The 20,668-nt window shown below is 59.2% G+C and overlaps 1 protein-coding gene across 1 annotated transcript in view; it reads right to left on the reverse strand.

Annotated features, from left to right (window-relative positions):
- The window catches only part of PIK3R3 (phosphoinositide-3-kinase regulatory subunit 3), a 76,534-nt gene that overhangs the window by 36,769 nt on the left and 19,097 nt on the right, over window positions 1-20,668 (reverse strand). The gene's annotated exons all lie outside the window — the stretch shown is intronic.

A 20,668-nucleotide genomic window follows, 5' to 3' on the forward strand; every position in this document is an offset into this window, starting at 1 on the left:
TTATCTTGCTTTGACCAACCTTACACAATACAACTTTGTTGTAGGCAATACCTCCCAGATGAGTGGCCTCTTAAAAGTGCTTTGAGGAGTTAAATGAGAGAAAAGAGTAGGAAGGGGAGAGGCAAAGTTGTTGGATACCAAAACCACTAAATAGAGAGGTAGGAGCAATGTCAGACTGGAAGAAACAAATAGATGACCGGGCTACCTGCCACCAGAGGTTCCCTGAGACAGTGTCTCAGTCCCAAAGTGAGTACCCACTTCACTATCCCTTGTGTCCCTGCAGCAAGGATGGGGATGCTGTCGCCTGGGGATGCTGTACAGGTCTGTGGTGCTCCAGCTAACCTGCCCCCACCTCCACACACACCGAGCTCAGACACATCATCCTCATCCTCACAGCACGGCCCCATGGCCCTGGCTCCCCACAGTGTGTGGGTTTCAGCACAGGCATTTTGGGGAGCCTGGTGGGTGATGGGATCAGCCTTGTCTTTTCCTTCCCCTTTCCGTTGTGTTCTTGCAACTGAGGCCAAATTCTGCTTCTTGCGCTCCCTCTGGTCTCTGTGGTTGATGGGGAGATGCCAGGTCTCTCTTGCCCTGGGCAAAGGGGTGGAGACCTGCTCGTAGGAAGAGTCTCCCAGCCAGAGCCGCAGGCTCCTGCTGGGGCAGTGGCGGGGAACTGGGCATGGCTGGTGCAGAAGGCAACGGGAGGACCAGCACAGCCATGCTTGTGGGACCACCGAGCTGAGTGCCACCGTGCTGTCAGAGGGAAGGCAGCACAGATGTCCGAGAGCTGAATCTGTCACCCCAACTTATTGCAGGGTGAGCACCCGCCTTCCATCCTGGAGCTGAATCAGGCCAAGGGCAGTTATCATGAATGGAAATCCCTCTGGTTTTGTTGTCTTCAAAAGCCTGGAAGCACCTGCCTGTTGCTCGGAGAAGCGGAGGCAGGATAAGGGTCTGGCAGCACCTCTCCTTTGCCCCGCGTCCTTCCTGGGCACCCTTTGGGGCCCAGCCCCATCAGCACCCTGTGCCCCCCATGGTTGGTTTGGAGTTGGCCCTGTGAAAATCAAACATCAAAAAGGCTCTTTCAGATGGGGCTATTTCCACATCAAATGCCTACCTCCAGTCCTGAGCCATCGGGGAGAGAGCTCTTCATAAAAGGAGAGAGAAGATTAATGTTATTTGTCAAAAGTATAATGGGAGGTTTCCACTCCCCGAGCACTTCAGAGTTGGTTTTTGCACAAAGCCAGAATAATTCCGACCCCAAAGGAGATAGAAAACACATTAGATGGGGTTAAAAATGCCTGAAAAAATGGCTGGTCTGAATAGAAACGTTCATGTCGCCATCACTTTGGGGGCTGGAGGACACTGCTGCTGGGAAAGCCTGACTTTCCCATGGGGATGCGTATCCTCCATCCTCCCTTGGAGCAGCAGGGTTTTTCTGGACGCCTGCTCGAGCACAGGGAGCACAGGCAGGTGGGAAGAGCCAGAGATGGGCTTGTTGGGGTTGCAAACTGGTGGGAGGGGGAAGGAGAGGCCAAGGGTTCGAGAAGATGCTGGGAGCACCTTCTTGGGCAAGTGGGACAGGGGAAAGCCTGCTGCCAGGTACAACCCCCCTGTGGTTCCATGGAGAGAAAGGTGGCACGAATCTGGCCCAGTGACTAGCCAGCAGTGTGCCTGGACCACGGCATGGCTCTGCCTTGGAAAGGCACCTGCAACCTCAACATCTTCCTCTTAAAAACATGCCCCAGCATCACAGGGGAATCACATCCCAGCAGCCGTGACAGCAAGTTTCTGCTCCCTGAGCATGAGCCGCTGGGCCAGACGGGTGTATCAACAAATATTTGATCACTTCCACTGCAGGAACCAACTTGAAAAATACCTCCGATTCACAAGCTTGCAGCCTGCTTCTGAAAAAAACAGACCAGGAGCAAGCTGCCACCCTGGAAAATCCCTTGCCTGTGTCTGCCGTGCATCCTTTCCCGTGCCGGCAAGTGTTGGGCCAAATGGAGAAGACACCGTGGGGCTGACAGAGCTGCTCTGGGGCAACGTCCCAAAGCTGCCGGCTCCGGGGTGGCAGGGTCAGCGCCTGGGAGGTGATCTGTCCTTGGGCAACTTAGTGCCTTGCTTGTTTCCTGCTTCTTGGTTATTCAACACATGGGGCTGAATCTCTCACCAGTGTCTACCTTGCCTTCCTCTGGACTTGGGGTGCGAACGTGAAGTGAGGTGTGGGACAGTCCTTGCAGCCCCAACCCTCACAGGCACCAGTGACATGAGACCCTCAGTGGTTTTCGCTTAACAAGTGGGTAAGGGAGAGAAAAATGCAAAACATGATCCTGAGGACTTGGAGAAACTCTTCTGGTTGAGCCAAATCTTGCCTTTTCCCAATGGTTGGAGTTGCCCATCCATGAAGAGATGCTGGAGCGGGCATCTTCACCCCGTAAATCCCACTTAAGCCCTTAAAGAAATACTCGAGCGGTGCTTCAGGTTCATCTGCTGGGGCAAAGATTTCACGTTCACCCAAGAAAGCAGAAAAATCTGCTGGAGGTTGCAGCTGGAGGGCAGTGATGGGAGAAAGGCGCAGCAAGAGGGTGGCCAGGCAGCGGTTTGTGGGACCGTGCTGGCAACCACCGAGTGCCCCGGCATCCTTCCTCGATGGCTTTCCTGTGCACTCGGAGCCAAAGCAAGGCGGGGTGATGGCAGACACGGCTCCTCTCCCCGAGACATCGGCTGCCTCTGGGAAGTTGGGGGAAGCCCTGGGAAAGCGGCTTCATGCCGATGACGGAGGCTGACGTGCGGCGGGTCGGTGCTGGGAAAGCAAAGGGAGCTGGAAACGGGAGACGTCTGCGGCAGATGATTGTGCCAGTCGGATATGGCCGGTTTGCTGCCTGCGGGACTTCAAATGCGCTGCCCAAAACAACTTACTCAGATTTACTGTAAGCGGCAGCTGGGCCATCTATAGCTTGTGGTGAACATACCAGCCCTGCCTGCAGAAAGGGAGCCAAGCTGGCGCCCTGCCTGGCAGGCTGGAGGAGGGGAGCCGGGGAAGGGGTGTGCGTGCTCTGCGTCCCTGCCCACCTGCCCTGGCCCCCAGGAAAAGCGTTTCCCAGAGGTTGCTGCTGCTTTTTAGGGTGAAGGCATTGAAATTCGGTGGACTGCTTGCCAGGGAGGCAGGGGGTGAGGAATACGAGTGGCGAATGATGGGGTGGGTTCCTGGGAGTTTGTAACACACACACATTGCACACACGGCGGACCCTGCGCGCCCGCCTCCGCACTGGCTGGAACCTCCCCCAGCTGGGGCCAGTTCTCACCATTTCTGGGGTCCCCGTCACCCTCCGGATCCCATGGAGCTGCACCCACAGGTGCCAGCCCTGCCAGGGCTGGGCAGGGTAGCCAGGTGTACATGGTGGGGGGGGGTCCCCATGGGTGGGCACGGGATACCCCCCTCCTGCCTGCAAACCTGCTTCTCTCCATAGCCAGACCCTGCTTTTCACAGCCTGATGGAGCAGATCTACTTGCCACCTCATAGCCTTGAAATACAACTGTTTGCCCCCGGTTGGAGCCCCCCCATCTGCATGCTGGACCCTTTGTGGCACACTCACCTGGGACTGGGTGTGTGGGAGGAGGAGCTGGAGGGGGGATGCTGCAGCAGGGATGGGATGCTGTGGCATGGCCAAGGAGCTCATCATTAGGGATGGCTAGTTTTCCACTCACACCAGGGCTCGGTCACCATGAATTCAGCAAGGAAGGAAACCTAGCTGGCTCTTCTGACCTGCGGTCCAGCACTGGCCCCCCTTTCCCCTCCGGCTACCCCAGTGTGCAGTGCTGTTGGTTTCCAAGAGGAAATTCGGGAGGTTTTTTCCCCTGGGAGGAGGTTTCAGGGGAGCCAGCAGCTGGTAGGGATGGACAAGCACAGACAGAGTTTCTGATGTTCAGAGAGTGAGGGACCCACCGCTGCCCGTGGGCATCACTGCTCAGCCCTGTGCCACCGGCAGCTAACGAAGTGTGGCGGAGGCAGGAGCCCTGTGCTTTGGCTGGGAAGGCAACAGTCCCAATAGGATGTATCTTCACCCAAAAGCTTTGATGACCAAATCACGCTTTCTTGTTCTCCAGCAACAACACCCACCCTAGCATGGAGCTGGTTGCAGAACGTCCTCATGCACATGTGGAGCTCACCCTCCGCAGGAGCAAATGTAGGAGGTGGGCCTGAAACCTGCCTAGATGCCATCAAGGTGCTGGGGGGCACCTTTGATGTAGGATCTCAGGTGGTTTCTGGAAGCTGGCAGGTAGGAGGCTGGAACAAGCCACCGGAGGGGACACCTGCCTGCCACCCCAGCCCTACGCACACAGTCCCTGCTGGGATCCTGTGGCCAGAGCCGCCATTTGCCCCAAGACACAGGTCCCCGTGCCAAATTTGGAAACACGTGAGGTGGATTTTTCCCTTGCCAGGTGCTTTCTGCCACCCAGCATAACGCTCGACAGCGCTGCTGTGAGCATTAACCCCAGTTGGAGCGGCTACAGCTGCTGCCATGCCCAGGGGAGCCCCCAGCCCTGCACACTGGTTCCAGCGTGGTGGCACTGGAACGGTGGCTGTGATGGCAGAGGAAAGGCAGGGAAAACCCCAACTGTGGCAGAAACCGCTTGAGCAGCTCAGCAAAGGCATGCAGAGGCTGGGCCAGCAGCTGGCTCAGCCCTGGGGCACCCATGGCTGTGGCCGAGCTTGGAAACCCCCTGGCTCGCTCGGCTTCCGTCCTTTGTGGGGGAGCTGGGGCGGTGGTGGCGGTGCAGTGGTGGCGGCGCGGTGGCGGCGATGCGGTGGTGACGGTGCAGTGGCCACCCGTATCACCCTGGCCTGAGCTGCGCCGGGGGCTCGCATTCCCCCCTCCCCGTGCCCCGGGAGGTGCTGCCGGATGGAGGGGGACCGTGCGAGGTCTGGCGAGGGGACTCACTGTCCCCTCCCACGCAGCCCTGCCGGGAGGGAAATTTCCGATTCCCAGAAGTCAGGGGAGGTTTCAGCCCTGGCTCTGCGCCCTCGGCTCACGCTTCCTTCCTGCCTCAGCCTGCAGACTTCAGCGCTGGGGGTGATTTTTTTGCCTCTCCCCTCCCCGGCGTGGAGGCGAAGCATCCTGCCAGGGAATACTCCGCAAGGGCCAGATCCCGCTTGCAGGCGGCTGGGATGACAGTGCCCGCCAGCGAGCATCGGTGCCCCAGGGCTCTGAGGACCGATGGGCCTGATCCAGTGCAGGCGATGGAGGATGTGGCTTCTCTGGCAAGGGGTGGAGGAGTCAGGGGAGCCAAGGGACACTGGCCATGGGTATTGGGAGCGTGGCTGTATCCTGTAGCAGCCTCCCCCCACTGCCTGTCCCAGCCACCCAGCGCCGGCTGCGGATGTTTTCTGTTCTTGCAAGAAATCCAGCTGAAAACAAGAGGGGCTGCGCCTGCCAGGTGGCTCCTTCGGAGCTCTCGCTTCTGCTCTGTGTTTAAGCAGCAGTGATTTTTTTTTTTTTTGCTTGGAAATGTCCAAATTTTTGCTCTGCACAAGCTCTGGTTTTGAAGCCAACAGCACCGAGCTCCCAGGGACTGAGGGGTTCCCAACGCCTGATCTCCTCCCGCCCATCCTGCCTGCAGGACTGGCTTGACAGAGAAAAATTGAGTCTGGGGCTAAAACGTCCAGCCCAAACCTAATGTGCCTGGGAGGGGACAGAAGGCTGGCCCTGGTCCCCATGGCTCTCCAGCACCAGCTCAGGCTTAACTCTCTCCTCTGCAGGAAGAGTTCAAGCCTTCCAGTTAAATCTGGGAAGGAGTTAGCAAGTCTTTGTGGCAGGCGGATTAAAGGCAGAGGTAAATGCTCCTGCTAAGTGTAATCTGGCTGGTTAAAAGCTCAGCTCAGCTTCTATCCCAGCATTGTCTTTGCTTCTTATGAATATAGGAGACACTTCTGCAAACAGGGATTTTTTCTTTTGCCTATTTAGAGACCCAAGAGATTGGGGAGAGCCTGTCGCCCTCCTCCTCCTCCTCTCCCTGGGGTGTCATTAGGGTTTATTGCCACCTCGCCCGTGCCCTCTTCTCTCTGGGATGGGTTTGTCACTGGCAGTCTCTGATCCTGCAGGTGCAGCAGGAGGGGGATTACAGCTCGTGGGGCCACGGGTCAGGGCAGGTGAAAGCAGCAGAAGCTCCTGGCACTGGGGAAATGGGGGTGGGGGCAGAGCCAGGGCCCCCTTTCACCCTGCAAACCGGGGGTTCCTCCACTTGATGCCCTGTGGAGTTCCCTTGGATGGGATGGGGTAGGGGTTGGGGAGGACGGGGACTGGGAGGCTGGGGGCATATAGGAACCCAAATCAGAAATGAAATAAAAAAATCATAACTATATAAAAACAGGTAACAGTTATCCCATTCTCTCTAAAAATGCCGATTCTGGAGCTGTTGGCACTGGGGTGGATGCAGAAGGGTGGCAGCTCCTCCTGTGACCCTTCCTGCCCTGGCCATCCCACCTTGTGGCAGAGGCATCCCTGGGGGCCCTGTCCCCACTGTCCCCTGAAGGTGACAGAGGACTCCGTGGGCAAGGCTAGCCAGCACCCGCATACCAGCCCCAGGAGCTCATGGGTGCCCTGGAGAGGGTCCCTTGTCACCAGGGCTGGAGGGTGCGCAGATGACCTCTCCCCAGGGATTATGGCTGGAGTGGGGGGCTCTCATGAGGAGCATGAGGCAGGCAGGGATCAGGGGCTTACCGGGGATTAAGGTATTTTCTATGCATTTAAACTACTCATCACAAACCCGGAGCTATCTAGGAATGAGTGACGGTGCTCAGCACCCAGGGGACAGGGGAAGAGTTGGAGGAGAAGCTAATACCTGCCCCGGTCCCCAGCTGGCGGCTTGCAGGGAGCAGCGGGATGATGCTCACAGAGGCTTGGAAACCCCCAAAGCCCCAGGGATGGCCTGTGGGCCCCGATTCAGGGAGACGAGCACATCACACAACCCCAGTGAGATGCAATCTGGTGGAGGAGAGGTTGGGGGGCTCGAGGGGGACAGCAGCAAGTCCCAGGGGGACAGCAGGACTCCGTGCCCTCTCTGTGGCCAGGACAGAGTGGTCCCTCCTGGGAGGCATGAGGGCTGGGTGGCTGCAGGAGCTTGTTAACCTTAATCCTCCCTTGGATTAATGCTCCGGGGAGCTGGGGACAGTGGTTAAACCTGCAGGAGTGAGCCCTCGCGTTGAGCGCGGCACTGCAGCGGGGTCAGGGGGGGACAGAGGGCACAGTTTAAGGGCAAGGAGAGGGGCAGGCAGTCCTGTGGCCTAATCTGACATGTGGCCTCGGATTTTGTGGGCATGTTCCTGGGCCCTGCCCTCCCTGGGAGCAAAGGGATGGGCAGCGTGATGGCCAGCTCTCCATGCCGGGGTCATGTCCGGCAACGAGAAGCTGCTGCTGGGTCTGGCTCTGCAGGGCCACTGCGGGCTGAACCCCCGGGGATCAGAGCAGCCTGGAGGTGCCAGCCCAAGGTGGAAACCTCCTGCTCTTGGAAAGATGCTCTTTTGGGGGAATGCTTGCTTGGCATGAAGTCTCTGGGGTGAAATCCATCTCTTGGGCTGAACTTTCAGCCTGTCTCATTGGAGAAGTGCGAGGATGCTCAGGGATGCCCAGACAGACCATACTCCCACTCATGCTGACCCTAGACCCCCGCAGAGGATCCCCTAGCTCATGCCATTAGGAGCCACCGCTCTCTGCAGCCACCAGCCATACGGTGGGGCTTGCAAGCCCACGCAGGGGCAGAGCAGCCTGCCTGGCATCCCTGCAGATGGGGCCACTTGTCCTCAGAGCAGCCCTATCTCCCCCCGCAAAACAGGTACCAAGAGCCCCATGCGACCTGCTGTGTCACCCTGTCCCAGCCTGCTCAGGACCCTGTGCCAAGTCCCCAGCCCAGCCGAGCTGCAAATGCCACATGGATGTCCTTAGAGGAGGTTCCCATCCCTTGTCTGCGCGGGTGCAGCTGCCTCCTGGACATCCCCTGGTCTGAGCTGTTTTGCCCGGCAGCTGGCTTCGGCATGAAGGTGCCACTGAGTTACGCCAACGTCCCCTGGACCCTGAGCACCGGTTACACCTCCTTCACCCCTCCGAAGGCTTGGCCCCTCGTGGGAATTCTCTGCCCTGTGCCTAATCCAGCCCATGGCTCCATGCTTTGGGGCTGGCACCACCCAAACCTGCCGCCTGTCCCAGGGAGATGCCACAGGACATTGTCACCCATTCCAACGGGGTCAGTGTCACCTTGGGTGTCTCCTTGGTGGGGCAGGGATGGCTTTGCAGGGGCTGCGGGTTCCATGTGCCTGTCCCCTGAGGCAGCAAGGCGGAGTGGGATGTACCGTCCTAAGTGGCATCTTAACTAGATCTGATCCAGCCTTGCAAAGGCACAGCGCCTTCAATTCCCTTAGCACTCCAAATCTGCTACTGTGCATCTAAGCGGATTATTTTAAATACCCCATGATGGACTGCTCCTTTGTAATATAATCCAGCCTTGTGTGTCCCATTCCCCTCCTATTTGCTGTGATTTAGCTGCAGCTGTGACAGCTAGAAACCTCCCCAGCTCCCCCTGCTCCCTAGGAAACATCCCTTGTACCAGCCCCTTCCCCAAATCCTGCTCTGCCCTGTGCGGCCGGATCCTGGGGATGCTCCTGCTGCCTTCCATGCACCCTTAGCATGCAGCCTTTCGCCTCTTGGGGTGAACGGTGGTCGTGGGATGTGCTCCCCCAGAGCTGTTTCATCTGTACCCAGAGCTGAGCCCCTGCGCTGGCATCGCCCTCACCTGCCCCTCGGGGCCAGATCCTGCCTCGGCTGCTTTCACCCAGAGAGGGGCCATGCAGGAGTCCCTTTGGGTGGGTTTTACCAGTTTTCAGGCCTCTTGCTCAAGCTGACTGGCTCTGACACCTCAGCACTGCCACGGAGTCAGCCAAGCAAGAAAGCATCCTGTCTTGCACTCCCACTGGAGAGTGGAATTTGGGGAGAGCGGGAGCCAGCAGGGAGCCCACCCAGCCCCGCTCTCGGCAACGGCAAAGACGCCGCTGCTTTTCCAAGTGCTTCCCTTTGGGGCTTGTCTGATTAATGAGGGCTTGTTATTTCCAAACTGTTTGAAATCGTGTTTATTTTATCTGCCGCCGGATTCCTCTGACTCAGGGCTCATCGTTAACTGCCAAAGATGAGTGACAGATCCTGCTAATTACAGCTAATGATGGCCTTAAAGGATCTCTGCACGCGCACGTGTGTTTGTGTGCACACATGCCAAGGGCCATTTATAATTTAAAGTGGGGAGAGTCGTTAGCATAAACCGTGCCCGGATTAATTGCAGAGAGCGGCCTCTCTGGGGAGGATGCTCACCAAGAGGTTGTGGTTTCAAGCGCTGGATGCTGAGGACGGTACAGGCTGCCTGGGCAGCGGCCGGGTGTCAGACTTGGGGACGTCAAATCAAAGCCACCACCATAGGAAATGCTTGGCGCAGAGCCACCGAGTAGCCAGTGGGGACCAGGGGACCCCAATATGTGCCACAGGCACGACCGGCTCAGAGCCATGCCGGGCCATGGGAGCTGACATCCACCCCCTGGCAGAGCTCTGTGGGGTGTTTTCCAGCTGGGAGGAGCGCCGTGACCAAGAGATCCAGTTCTCCCCTAGCTTCCATGGGAACAGGCAGTGGGAGTACTGGCAGATGCTTTCTATGGCCTCCCTGAGGACAAAGTACCTGCAGGAGCATAACCTGTTACTAGACACTGGAGACTTCACCTGGGGGACTGGGTTAGCAGTGCCCCTGCCTTGGGGAGAGCTCTCCTCCCTTCAGACCCTGGGCGATCCAGTCCTGGTGTTGGCTTCTTTCCTTTTGCCTTTCTCCCCAGGAGGGAAAGAGGGAGGATGGAGAAGATGAGGCTTTCCTCACCCCTGGGCTGGAGGTCGTGGCATGAGAAGCAGCGGTTGCCTGGCTCACGGCCACCAGCCCGGTGAGGGGACGGGTGGGTGGCAGCTCAGGCAGAATGGGTGTATCCTGTGGAAGAGCTGACCAGGGGAGTTCCACAACCCGCACAGTGGGGTTTAGAATCATAGAATCGTTTAGTTTGGAAAAGATCTTTAAGATCATCGAGTCCAACCTAGCACTGCCAAGTCCACCACTCAACCGTGTACCTGACCCAGCTTTTCACTTGCCTGGGCTGACTTTCCCCCACCCCTGCAAAGAGGAAGCATGGGGACAGATCCGTGTGTCCCCCAGCTCCATCTCCTTGCCCTTTCCCTTCCTCGGGGGTCTGAGCGATACCCTCGTCCCTCTTCCAGCCCTACTGACGCAGGCGTGGAAGAGGCATCCAGAAGGAAACCAAAAGCTGTTCCAGATGGCCAAAGGCTCAGCAGAGCAGAACAGCTCTGCTCCCCAGCCCTTATCTTTCTGCAAACCAAATCCACCCTTCTTGGAAAAAAGTAATTCAAGCTCCTCGGTCTTCCTCGGAGCTGGTGAGCGGGAAGAGCAAAGCGCCAGCGCCGGCTCCCCGGGGAGGAGAAGCGCCATCCTGCAAAGTGCTTCTATATCGGTCTCCGCCATGAGAAGGTCTAAATTGGAAGTGATGGCAGCAGCAAGCGTCGGGAAGCCGAGATGGACTCTGGGGCCAGGGCGAAGGGATTTCAGGGGCTGGATGTGCTCGGCACGGAGGGACGCCTGCCAGCGCAGGACACTGCAGTTCTCATCCCACTAAAAGCTGGGAGGAAACAACTTGGACAAGGAGTTTTGGCTTCCTCGCTGAAAAGACCAGATTCAGGTCAAGCCTGATGGCTTGTGAATTTGTCGTGGATCTTTTGAATTGTTCTAGACCCCCAAACACTCAGGTTTCTCTTTCTGAAACACTCCAGATGTTTCAATTTAAGGCTCTTCCAGCAACAGCTGTCGGAGGCTGCGGAGCAGAGCTCCCCTCAGAAATGTGCAGCCACTCGACGGTTGCGACCACTCCTGAGATGGCCCAGCGAGGCTGGCAGCTTGGATTGGTGCTTTTTGCATTGCCAAAGCCCGGTCACTGTGGGTATCAGTCCTCCAAGCCCCATTCACACAGGGGTTCTAGGGGCTCATGCTCTCCTGACACCACTCTTCCCCCTGGTGTGGCTTCCTTTGCCATTGTTGGCCAACGGCACCTTGCAAAGCCTTCTCCAGGCCACCATCCCCATAGCAATAAATCCCAATGTAGCAGGGTGGGGAGGCGACAGGAGAGATGCTCTGGAGAAGATCCAGACTGGAAGTGGGAGGCACCAGCACTGGAGCGAGAGCAGTGCCAACCACGCTGAGTGCCTGCTTCAGCGGGATCGGCACCGTCTTACTGCGGACCCAGAGCTCTGATGGTGTTGGTGACCTCAAGGACATCAGTCTGGGCAGTCCATGTCTGTGGGACATGGAGATGCACAGGCCATGGGAAATGGGTGGCTTTAAGGCCCTGGGGTGACTTTGGGGTGTGCAGACCCGAACGGTCTCTCCCAAGCGCAGGTGAGATGCTTTTGCCCCTCTGCCATGGCCAGGGAGGGTCAGAGCCATCTGAGACATGGGGTGCGCGACAGGACAGGTCTGGGCACCATGCTGCAAGCTGGTGCACGGCGGCACGCTGAGCCCTCCCCAAATAACCCCTGTGATCGCCATCACCCAGCGAACGAGCCCAGTTGCAAAGAAAACAGGGAAGCAGCAGAAAAAATAAAGGCGCTGCCATGGCAGTGTGCACGCCAGGTTGGAAATTTGGGATGGTGCCCAAGCACAGCCCCGGATGCTCCTCCCGCCCCAGGGCACGAAGGGCCAACGCAGGATGGAGAAATTAGGGGTGGCAGAGGCCAGTGGGAGGGCACCCTGCCTACAGCACCGGGAACGGGCATCCGGAACTCGTGGGTCCTCCAGGTACTTGGGAAGAGCTGGGGATGCTCAGCAAAGATCCTGCAGCCATGACTGCGTGGTGTGAGGTCGAATGGTCTATCCCCAGCCCTGTGTCTCCTGGGGACAACGTGGCGCCTGGCTGCTCGGTAAGATGCCAGCCCCTGTGGGCACCGCAACTCCTTCACCACCTGCACCCCGCCTCAAATGCCAGAAGTACCCAAAAGATGGAGAAATCTGCTCTGCAACCGCAACGCATGGCTGCGAGCTCCCAGAGACTTCTTGTAGTCCCTGAGCCCTGGCCATGGGGCAGTAACTTTCAGCTGAAGGAAAGGATGAGTGGAGATGAACTGGGCAGGCTCAGCTTTGCTGGGAGAACTGGAAGGTTCTTGAGGCCAGGATAAGAGGCGATGCCAGTTCCTGGCTCCTAACCCTGTGCGTACCACTGCCAGAGATTGAGAACGCCAAACTCATTGCATCTCTGCCCTGGGCCTCTGGTTATCTCCAGCCTCAGCCGTCCTGGGGGCAGGAGCGGGTCATGGCTCGGCTTGGTGCCCCTGGCCCTGCCAGCGCAGGCAGGGTGTGGGTGGAGGTGTGGGTAGCGGCAGCGGTCCCTGCCCTATCTGGCAGCCTCTGGGATTAGCTGTGCGGCATCCGAGGGCTCTAGCAGTGGCTGGGTAGGAACAGATACACACAGATAAGGCGACCTGAACTCTGGGGACAGCGAGGCAGCTTCATTAACCCCCGCGCATCCAGGCGCTAATGAAGACTCTATCATCCCATGTCCCTCCCTGGCAGCTTGTGTGTGGCCGTCAGTCCTGGCTCAGGTGAGGACAAACGCCTCCACTTTCATGGGTGGCCCCTCTCTGCTGGAGCTGCTTGGGACACTGCTGGTATGGGGACCCAAACGGTGCAGGGTAACACAGCCTGCACGAGGACAGAGCTGGTGCAGGCATCCACAGCCAATGTGGGGCCCCGCAGCCAGTACAGAGAGCTGAGGATGGTGCAGGGACATGCAGCCAGGATGGAGACCGTCGACAGTACAGGGACAGGCAGCCACAGGGGGGACCCAGGTGGTACAGGGACGTGCAGCCAGGATGGGGACCCTGCCAGTCCATGGGCACGACGCAAGGGATGGAGACCCATGGACAGTGTGGGGACACACAGGTAGGACGGGGACCCAGCCAGCACGGGGACCCTGTAGAGCCCCGGGACAGAGTGATGCTGCAGGGCAGAGGATGACCAGCAGCATCGTCCACCTCTCTGATGGCCTGAGCCCCATCCCCACATCCCTCCCCAGGCTCCGGCTCTCTGGCTGCAGCACACAGGAGGGTCCAGCACCGTGAGGGCACGTCGAGGGAGAGAATCACCACCAGGTCCCTGCCTCCATCCCCATCGCTGGTGGGCCACGGGCTGCTCGGGGATGGGCACAGCACAGCACGGCCCTCCCCATCCCATTAGCTCCGGCATGAAAGTGCCCGCCGCGGCGGCAGCCGGCCTGGCCACCATCTCCGCTTCCAGGTAAACAGATGAGGCAAGCGACTTGCCTTCCCTCCCTGCCCAGCAGCCCCGGCCGCACAGACCCGCCATTCAGCCCCACCGCCCCGCACAAGCCCCCAGTGTTCGGGAAAGGGCTCGTCCTCCCCGGGGGGGCACCGGGGGGGGACACGCCACGGCCAGGCGGTTGACACCCGGCCAGGCTGGAGCAGGGCCAGCAGGCACAGAAAGAGCCGCTGTGTTTTGGCCGGCTCCCACCGTGCCGGGGCGGGGGCAGAAAGGGCCCCTTTGTGCGTGCGGGACCTGGGGGGTGCCCCCATGGCTCGGCTGCATCCGAGGTCCTGCAAGGCTGTGGCCGTGGTCACGGGTGGGTCCATGGGGAAGCCTGAAGGGGTGAGGGGGTCGGAGGTGGCAGGCAGTGGAGCTCAGGTGCTGCTGCTGCCTTGTGACCATCCGAAAGAGAGATTTGCACCCCCAGACTACGGGAGACAAAGGCAGTGGGGGGGGGATGTTGACCAGGGACATGCTCAAGCGATGGCAGAGGCCGGAGCAGGAGGCAGCTGTCCCTGAGTGTCACCCTACGAGCATCCTCTCCAGCCAGTGGGAAGCGTGGGCACAATCCCGGTGCATCCATCCCGCCTCCGCCGGCACAGACAGCAGGTCACCCACTGGAAGCATTATCCATCATCCACAAGCAGCCATCAGTGCCTTCGCTGGGGACAGCGTCCCCTCTTGCATGCCTGGCACCTTCCTCCCTGGCTGCTCCCCCAAAAAGGTGGCTTTCTTCCCCAAGGAGCGCAGGGAAAGCATTTTCCACCACGGCAGATGAAAATGGATTCACAATCCAATTTTACCCTAGTACCACTTCAGTGATTTTGATGGAGCTGCTCTGGATGGGTGCCGGTTTGAGCCAGAGGACAGCTGTTGCGGCTTCATAGACCAGGGGTTTCTTATCTGTGTCACCTTTGATTACTGTAATTGAAATCCTGCTCTGATCTGAGCCGTGCCCAAATGTTTCTGCTGCCTGTGCGGCTCTCGGCTCGAACAGCAAAATGACGTTAATAGATTTTAAAGCCAGGCAAGGCCTGTGAGAGCATTTCTGCCTGACCTCCCGGATAGCAGCCGACAGTCACCACTTACCCCGGTCCCGCGCTCGGCCGCTGGCACAGCCCTGCCATCCCCCCGTGATTCATTTTCCCTCCTGGAAGCACAAATCCTGCCTTTCTCCAGAGCTGTTCACGTGTGTGTGCCAGGCAGCCTGCCTCCTCCCACCCCTTCGGAGCAGAGCTGGCATGCTCTCAAGGGATGCAGGGTCCAGGGGTGCTGGTGGAATCACGGAGGGATCAGTTGCCCTTGAGCCCTCCTGCTCCAGCATGAAATTCCCTGTGGGCAGCATTGCCCTTTTCTGGCATCTCCTGACCGAACGGGCAGCGGGAAGACATGCTGCTGCCCATCCGCTGCCAGGCAGGCTGCAGGGGACAGAAATGCCACCGCACAGGAGAGGATGCTCCCGGCGTTGGTGCCAAGCTGGAAAACCGGCTGCGGCTGGCGGTGCGACCGGCGCTTTGTCACCCTCCCCATCATCTTTTGTGAAGCTGCCGGTGGTGTTTAGCTAGAGTCACTGCAGCAGAAAGAGCGACTCCAGCCCAGACAGCGTCTGAGGGCTGGAGCCGGGAGGACACGTGCGCTGGCACGCGTGCTCCTGCAGCTTGGCTGGGCAAGCAGCTGGCACGAGGAGTGAGCCAGCCCTGGACGGGCTGTGACACCAAAGCCGGTGGCTCCAGCCGGTTTGGGGAGGGATGGCTCAGCCAGCCTGGCCTCCAGGAGCTGCCCTCTGGAGCAGGCAGGGGAGTCCCAGGAGCCTCATCCGCAGAACGCTGCAAACCCCCAGGGCCAAATGCTAGACAACCTCCATGAACCCCTGGATTTTCCAGGCTGGCAGTTTTGGCAACCATGCAGCTAAGAACTGGTTGACAGGTGCTGACACAGCAGCCTGGGCTTGCACCAGTGAGGACTGGACGGAGCCATCCCAAAACTTCATACGCCGGCAAAAAGAAGAGAAAGCTGCCCAGATGGCAACCCCAGTGCCCCACCACCGGCACGCTCGGAGGCTCCCTCCCGATCCCGGCCGGCCGAGCGGCAGCATTTCCTCTCCGGCAGCGAAACCCCCGGCGAGTCATGGGCCGGCGGCACACACAATGCTTGGGGTTATCCAGGCCCTTATCTGCCCCGACCACGCGGAGCAGGGAGGAAAAGGGTTTCAATCCCAGCCGAGCTGTTTCCGTTGGGAGCCGTTCCCCCAGTCACAGGGGAGGGCTGGACCAGTCTCAACATCAGGACTGGTGGAGCAGGACTGTGGATGCCATGGGGAGAGAGGGACCATGGGCTTGTCACCCTGTATCCCCATGGCATTGCCAGCGTCCCTCCTCGTGCCAGGGAAGCTGCCGGTCTCAGAGCAATGCAGTTGTTCCCACCCCAGCTTTGCCCGGCAGCACTGTGCCGTGGCCACCTGCAGAGCCCACGGATGGGAAGGGGACAGAGCTGGTGACCCTCAGGGAAGGGGCTGCCACCGGGGCACACAGCGGATTTCTGGGCTGGCTGAAACATCCCCAGCTGGTGTTGCCGCTCCCTGTCCCAGGGAGGCATCCCTGGTGTGCCGGGAAAATGCCTGCCTGGAGCAGTATGGGCAACCTGAGAAACCCCACCAGGAAAGGCCACCTCTGCCAGCCAGGAGGGGAAAATGAGGCACAAGGCGATGCTGAGGGAGGCCTCCCTTCCCCTTGTCCCTAGGCTGCCGTGGGACATCCCTCCCAGGGCTGCCGCCGCCGCTTAAAGCCAGCTGGAGGAAGGGGACTGTGGCACCGGGTCACTCCTAATTCCTCAGCCCAAAATCAGGGGGTGGGGGTACCCCCTGGCCCCGACTCCTCCAAGCTCTCCCGTCAGCGAGCACGGGGATGCAGGGAGCCGGCAGAGGCACCGACAAAGGCTGGGCTTTGCCGCCATCCCCTCCCGCTCCATGATTAATTGAATACGGGCTAAAATTAGCTGCGGAGGCAGCGCCCCTGGGGTCTCCCGGCAGCATCCCGCTGCCCGCCTGCAAGTGGGTCAGGCAGCAGCTGTCTCCCAGCTGGGTGCCCTGGGTGCTTGGGGGACCCCTGTCCTCTGCTGCGGGTGGGAGCATCGCTCCCTGCGCCACGGCACGGCTCTGCACCTCTCGCCTTCCCGCTGATGCCCATCTCGGAGGCTTTTCCCTCCCCGGATTCACCGGGCTGGGCTGCATTACGGGCAGAGCAGCTGGGGAGGCTCAAGGCCGCCTTCTGGGATGGCAGGAGTGCGGATCCCTGTCATGTTCCTCCCCGTGCCTTCGGGGAATCTGTTATTTTTAACCACTCTCCCTATCTCATGTCACTAGTGAGGTTCTGGCGCTCTTTTCTCCCCCTGCTGCCCACCCCCCACCCCCCATCCTTCCCCAGTGTTAATTTGCTTTCTCTGTATTACTTGCAGATTAGAGGCGGCAGCACCAGGTGTCTCGGCACAGGGGACCACTCGGCCACAGCCTCTCCACGCCGCCCTCCACCCACGGTTTTTTGGGTTGGGTTTTTTCCTGGCTATTTTTAACCCCCATCATCAGTCCCAAGGGGATGAAACACCAAGGGATAACGTAAACCAGAGGCACCCTGCGGCAGGGTGCTCCCATACCGTCAGGGCAGCACCCGGACGTGGCCCCCAGCATCCCAGGCAGGTGGGGTCCCTCCTGGCAAGCCCTTTTCTCCTTCCTGATCCCGTCCCCCCCGCCCCCAATCCAAGTCTGCAACCTCCATCGTGACACGCGAGCCGGGGAGAGCGAGAGGACGGGCTTTTCCCTTGGATTCAGAAGAAAGCAAACAGGAAAAAAAGTTAATTAAAAACTTCAAAGGCAGATACTTCTAATTTGGTTTAACGCGGCAGCCCTGCTCGGTGGCGATGCTGTCACAGAGGTGCCTGCGTGAGGCTCAGGCTGGGAAGTGGCCAGGATGTCACATCATGAGATGCCACCCACCACCAGCACCACCACAGCCCCGTGGCCTCCATCCCTGCTGAGCGCTGGGATGTGGGGTGCCGTGGTGCTGGGCGCCTGGGGATCGCCACCCGCCAGGGACCAGATTTTGGAGCTTTTGGGAGAGTGACTCCATGGGGAGGCCGTGCCTCAGTTTCCCCGTGGCACGGGGCTGCCAAACCTGCTCTTTGGGAAGGCATTTTCAAGGCGCTCGGGCTGGATGCTGACCCCCACCTGCTGACATTATACCAGTGCCCCACGGAAAGTGGGGCAGGGCCGGGGGTCCCGGGGAAGCAGGGGGTGCCTCCCTCAGCAGGGTCCAGCAAAACAGTGGCCCCTGTTCTGGGGTGAGGAGGGGACCCTGGCACCGCTGGTCCTGTCCCCTCCAGCCACCGCTCTGAAGGAGGAAGGGGTTGTCTCCTGGACTGATTCTCACTCTTTTCCCCAAAAGGAGCCCAAATCCTCTCATTTTCTCCAGAAACCTATGCCACAGGATGGCGATGCTCCTGCCCCCAGTGCTCTGCTGCCTTTCACTGCCTCCCGCCCCCACTTTTGGGGGTGGGTTGTTTGGGTTTTTTTCGTTTTTTTTTTCCTTTTTTTTTTTCTTTTTTTTCTTTTTTTTTTTTCTTTTCTCAGAATTCTGAGCTGCATGGTGAGTAAAGGCATCCTGCTGTCTGAGGGCTAACGGCTTGCTGGAGAGATAATAAAGCAAAGGGGAGTAAATTAAAGTGGCTATAAATAGCACCAGGAGAGGAAAAGGAGATGAAGTCATCTTCCTTCAGCTGAGCTGGTATTTGCATCACTTCTTCCCTTTGCCTTTCCCTGCCCCCTCGCCCTGCTCGGGAAACGGCCCCCCCAGCCTCTGGGGTCCTGCTGTGGGCCCTGTGTGCCTCCCGCCGTGTCCCCGGGGGGCTGGGGAATGTCCCCATGCCCCTGGGCTGCGCTGGGGCTGGCTGTCCATCACTGGGGGCTTGCTGCAGAGCACGGTGAGGTAGCCTGGACGCGGCCGCCTGGCCCCAAGCTCCGTCACGGCTTTGCTACTGACCCATAGCATTGTCCTATGCAAACCAGTGCCTCCAGCACGACCCCACTGCTGCATCCCCCAGTCGCTGGGAAGAGCTTTCAGGAGCCATCACGGACCCATCCTGTGCTATTCCCCTTCGCAGCCCCTCCATGGGCGGCTGCAGGGAGCCCCCCGGAGCCGTGCCTGCAGGAAGGGATGCCACAAACTCAACAACAGCGAATCTGCCCAAGGAATCCCCTCTGGCAACCAGATTTCATAATTTACATTTTTATTCTTGACGATTTTCACATCCAAACGTCCACCACCAGCCCCAGGACAGATGGGAAACGAGGGACCCCAAAACCCTGCCGGACCCTGCCCGGGGTTGTCAGCCAGCTTCGGACCTCACCCGAGACATGACCCTCGCTGCCAAGGCGGTCACAGTCCCTGCAGCCCCCGAGCAGCCCCCAACCCCCCCCCCCCAGCTGCCCCCAAACCCCCCCACCCCCCGGCACGAGGTATATTTACGCCTGAGTCAGAATGAGGTCACACCGCGGTTTCCTCCGTGTCAGCTACCGACTCCTATTCCTGTGCTATGCGCACACACCCGCCGTGTTATTGCAGGGTATTTATAGCTATTTTACATGTATAATTATAACACCACAACTCCACACACGTACAGAAATAATCACGGTGCTGGGACGCGGGGGCAACGGGGGAGTGGGGCCAGGGCGATGGGAGCGGGGCCGGGGCAAGGACCCCACCACTAATAATAATTCTTTGCACTTTATATAGAGCCCCTTTCATCCGCAGCTCTCAAAAACGCTTTGCAGGCATTTAATTAAGCTTCCCAACATCCTAATGTGATGACAGGCAAGTAATAATATCCTCACTTTTAGGTACGAAGACAGGGGAAGTGGCAGGACTCGTCCGAAGTCCCGCAGCGAGGCAGCCCGTGGGGCAATGAGCCCACGTGCCCCGTGCCCTGCCCCACACTTGTGGGGTGCTCACCTCAGGACATGCCCATAGAGGAGGTTTTGACCCAGAAAGGGGATGAGGTCCCCAGAGTCCTGCCCAACCCCTCCGCTCAGTTTGGGGTGGGGGCGACCGGGGACAGAGCAGGGTCCGGGGATGGCCATGGAGGCACTGGGGACCACAGGGCTGCAGCTGGCCAACATCTGGATCAGCGGGTAGAAGAGCCGTACAGATCTCGACAAACTTGTGGGCGAGAGCTCGGGGGAGAGCAATAAATAAGATGACAGGTCTGAAAGGGCTGATTTACGAGGAATATTAAGAGTCGTAATCCTGCCTGGCCCAGCCACCCCCCAGGGAGGCAGGGTGATGACAAGGACCCAGATACATCAGAAGGAGAGAGGATTCGCTGGGGCCAACGCCAACATGTCTCCAAGCAGGAGGGTTGGAAGCAGTTGTGCCTCCCGGGCGTCTGGGCAGCTCGGTGGCAGGGGCACAGATGGATCTCGGTGTCTGCCTGGAGGTGGGATCCTGCAGGGATGGATCCCTGTGGTCCTCAAGGTCTGCGGTTGTGCTCTGCTGAGCGCCCTCCCTCCCACGTACATCCCTGCCTGGATGGACCACTTGCCTCCCATCCCTGGAGTGCTGCAGAGGGCACAAGGGGCATGTGCTTTGGTTTTGGACACCAATGGGACATGAGATGCCACCAAGCAAGAGGGACATGGCAGGAGAAGGTGGCCAGCAGAGGGCTGGGACTTCAACTACCAGAGACCAAAGAGGTGCTGGAGACAAACGCTGGCGTTGGTAATAAAAGGGGCAGAACCACAGCCCTGGGGGGTGAAGGCTGGGTGGGGTCATTAACATCTGCATAAAAACACGCCCCCAGCTCCTTTCCCACGCATGGGGAGGGAGGGGGACAAGTGCCCATCCTTGTCCCCGTCCTGGGGATGCCCCATGGGGGAAGCAGCAGTGCGCCCATGGACGCGATGTGACACTGCACACATGAGGACTAAACGCAAGTCAAAAATCATAAACCTGGATTCGATCCTGTAACAAGCACCATCCTGCCATTTATCCTGCCATTTTATGGTTGTGTTGGTATTTCCCCCCACCACCCCCGACTGCAGCCAGGTCCCTGCCCACCGAAACAAACCATGCAGCAGCCCCCGACTGAGAGCACCCACATCGACCAAGCCCCCAGAATGGGGGAGCGGGACCCGCTCGCACCACACCGGGACCAAAGAGCAGCAACACGGACATTAAGCAAGAAAACAGCAGTGAAACTCCCGAGGGGCCTCACA

The sequence above is a fragment of the Larus michahellis genome, chromosome 8, assembly GCF_964199755.1.
Source record: "Larus michahellis chromosome 8, bLarMic1.1, whole genome shotgun sequence".
Lineage (NCBI taxonomy): Eukaryota > Metazoa > Chordata > Aves > Charadriiformes > Laridae > Larus > Larus michahellis.